This window comes from Callorhinus ursinus, unplaced genomic scaffold, assembly GCF_003265705.2.
Source record: "Callorhinus ursinus isolate GAN/ISIS: 27379988/994484 unplaced genomic scaffold, GSC_fseal_2.0 scaffold30, whole genome shotgun sequence".
In the NCBI taxonomy this organism is placed as follows: Eukaryota; Metazoa; Chordata; class Mammalia; order Carnivora; family Otariidae; genus Callorhinus; species Callorhinus ursinus.
In genome coordinates this window covers 16150312-16153906 of record NW_027397092.1, presented here as the reverse complement: position 1 = coordinate 16153906, position 3595 = coordinate 16150312, and positions in this window count along the sequence as shown.

Below are 3595 nucleotides of genomic sequence, written 5' to 3'. Positions count from 1 at the left end.
GGTGTGTTTCCTTTCTTTTCAGGAAGATGTTCTGGCATAAAAACAATGAGCAAATGGGAATAGTACAGAGACACCTTGTTATTAAATACAGTAAACCTGTTGAGATCTATTACATGCTATGTGCTGTGTACTAGGTAAAAAAAAGTGAAATATGTATGGCCTGTTCCCAGAATACTTTATGGTCTAATTGGGGATGGCAATGGTAGATTAGATACGTAAATAGATTAATTGAATGGATTCTGGAAAGTGACATGATAGAGGTTCAGAGTACTGTAAGAACTTAGTGAAAGTATTCTAAATGATGAATTCATAATCACTCTAAATGACAAAAGAGCCACTTCTAATTTGTCTGTGATGTTTTCTTTTGAAAAGGGAAATTTACCCCATGATGAATACCTGTTGTTGTAGTTGTTGTTTTTTACAGAGGGAGAGAGAGCAGAGGGGAGAGGGAGAGAGAGAGAGAGAGAGAATCCTAGGCAGGCTCTGTGCCCAACACAGAGCCTGATGTGGGGCTCGATCTCACAACCCTGAGATCATGACCTGAGGTAAAATCAAGAGTTTGATGCTTAACCAACGAAGCCACCCAAGCACTCCAGAAGTCGGTGGTTTTTAAAGACAAAAGGGAATGCTTGAATATGTTATTTACAAAGAATTTGATTGGTGTTGATGGCAGAAAACTGATCTTGACTGGATATAATTGGTTGCTAAGGCTGTCACTAATCAGAGTCTCCTACTATAGCAAGTTGCAGGTGTTTGGGCTAAGTCCCTGGAGTATTTGCAGTTTGGCCCAGTTCAAAAGTTCATGGTTCTTACAGTGAGAACATGCATAGGTCTCATCTCCTTAATGGTTTCACAGCTCCATTTTTAAAAACCCTGGACATAAATGACACCATTGCCTTTTACCTTTCTGCCTTTTGCTCAAGATCTTTCTCTGAAAACATCACTGATCGACCAATAATTATTTAGTCCTGCGTCACTGGGATGGACCTGTCCCTGGAAGTCATGAGTCACATTGGGGGGGATTTTTAATTTTAATGAGTGTTTCAAGGAGTCACTGTTGTTAGGGTCAGGCCCCAGTGAGAAACAAGGAGGCAGGAAATGGTTCTTAGGTAATGTCCTCATCAGGGGCCTTATTAAGACACCTGGAGGTTCAGGTGAATCAGTCTATGGAGTGACCATAATCAGATGCCTGTAAAGGTTCTGGATGGAACTTTCTTAGCAAGGTGGTAAGCATAAAAGAGCAATTAGCAATAATAATAGTCTAAAAACCTTGCAGACAATAGCATTAATATATGAAATTGTTAAGAATGATTGCTAAGTATATAAGGGCTCAGTAAATTTATCAGTTCTATAGAGCAGATCTAAGGAATAAAACTATATCAATTGTTTGCAAGTCAGCAAGGCCAGTACAAAATCATATTTTAACAAGATCAAGTCCAAAGTACAAAAATGGAGTCATCATTGGCAACTCTTTTCATATTTTTCTCCCTTTGCTCACAGTTCTCTGAAGAAGACACCCACGGAGTAACATTAGTTTTTCAAGGCAGGAATGGTTTCATCACCTCCTCTGGTTCCATATAGTCCCTCAGTGGGGTATCCTATAAAAACCAACAACAAATTTCTCCAATTCTTCTGGTCCATAATATCCATCCTGATGAAAAGCATCTAACATGGTCATCACTGCAAACATTAGCTGTATACTTGGACAAATTATAGCAGAGGTTACTGTTTTTAGTAGGCACTTGATTAAGATTAATAGTACTATTGTTTGTGCTGTCATTCTTAACTATGATCCTATTCCTGATGGTAACCAACTAAAGAGATTGAAATAATGTCCTAGTCTTGGCATGTGTCCTTCCTCAGCTAAGTTGTCATTATGCTTTATAGTTTTTAGTTCTTGTGTTATTTTGCCAGATTGATTAACATCAAAACAACATTCTTCTAAAAAAATTTAAAAAAACAAAACAAACAAAAAAAACAAAAAACAACATTCTTCTAATAGAGCACTAGTGCCTCTTTGTAGGGCCATTAAGATATCAAGTGCCTGTCTGTTTTGTAGGACAACTTCTGCCAGGCCATCAATTTGTATTTGTTGGTATTCAGATGCTTGAAGAGGAGCGTTCAAGGGGCTGGCCACAATCACTATGGATAGGGTTGCATATTGCTTTTTCCTGGTCTATTATTCCCATCCAAGGAAATAAGCTTTGGGTAAAGGAAAGGCCAAGGCCCTTTCTGTCTGCCGTTGGGTTACTGGTTGGCATCCATCAAAAATTATAACCTTCCCAGCTTCACCAAGGTCTTTTGAACTGGTATGAAAGGGATCTCAAGGGGTGCCTGGGTGGCTCAGTCATTAAGCATCTCAGGTCATGATCCTGGGGTCCTGAGAGCAAGCCCCACATTGGGCTACCTGCTCAGCGGGAAACCTGCTTCTCCCTCTCCCCCTCGCCCTACTTGTGTTTCCTTTCTCACTGTGTCTTTCTCTGTCAAATAAATAAATAAAATCTTTTAAAAATTAAAAAAAAAAGGGATCTCAGATTTGGTACATGAGCAGTGGAAAGAAGAACTTTTCCAGTGGTGGTGCCTGGGGCAAGACCCACAAACACCCTTTCCATTTAATAGGAGGAATGGAGTAAATATTGGTGCCACACACACAGAAATATCCAGAACCTTCTAGGGACAAGAGATAAGTGGGTCTCTGCCCAGACTCTCTTGTCATTTTCACAGGAAGAAATCTCATGATCAAAAATGTAATTTTCACAGAGTACATATAATCTGATTTACTGGAATTATGCAAGTGATTATGAGAGTGTCTTAGGAATCAAACACAGGCTAAGCTATGGCATGTTTCTAGGAAAAGGTTAGATGGAATTAAGTTTCCACTATTCTCCAGATTTTTTTCATCACTTTCCCATATTGTTCTGTTAGGGGGAAGCACACCTGCTTCACACCACCCAGTTCCATTATAGATTTCATTTTCCCATCGTTAAGGACACATTATGAAAAATCACACTGTAGTCATGTAAACTCCTATGTAGAATGAATTCATGACTATCTGAATCTTACAAAAGTGTGTGGTTACAGGCATCCAATGGAAGATAACCTAATGTTCTACCAGTACCATTTATATTTTCAAAACATAAGGAAAGATTATTAGTCAATGTCCAGATGTGAGTGAGAGGTATTCCCTTACAAGCAGAGAGGAACCTGGTAGAAGGCAGTTATATCTAGGGTATGTTTTCCAGATAGAAGTTGGTGAGTATTTTCAAATACACTGAAAAAGAATCCTACATTTTTCCACTTAAGTTTTTCTTTTCCTCAGGAATAGAGGTGAAGCTATTAATTCAGGTACCTCGTGAGTGTGATTTGCTTTGGCACAGATCCAACAGTCAATTAAGTTTTCAGAATCAAAGTTTTTTCAGGGTAAGGACAAAAGGTTCTGATAAGGCTTGACCATCAGCAGTGAGGGTCACAAGAAAAAATAAAATGTTAACCCAGAGGCTAAAATTATTCCTAATAACAGAGACCATTGTAGGACAAACTTAGAGAAAAACAGATATGTTGGCTAGTATATGAGTTCCATGCAGGATAGAGTAAT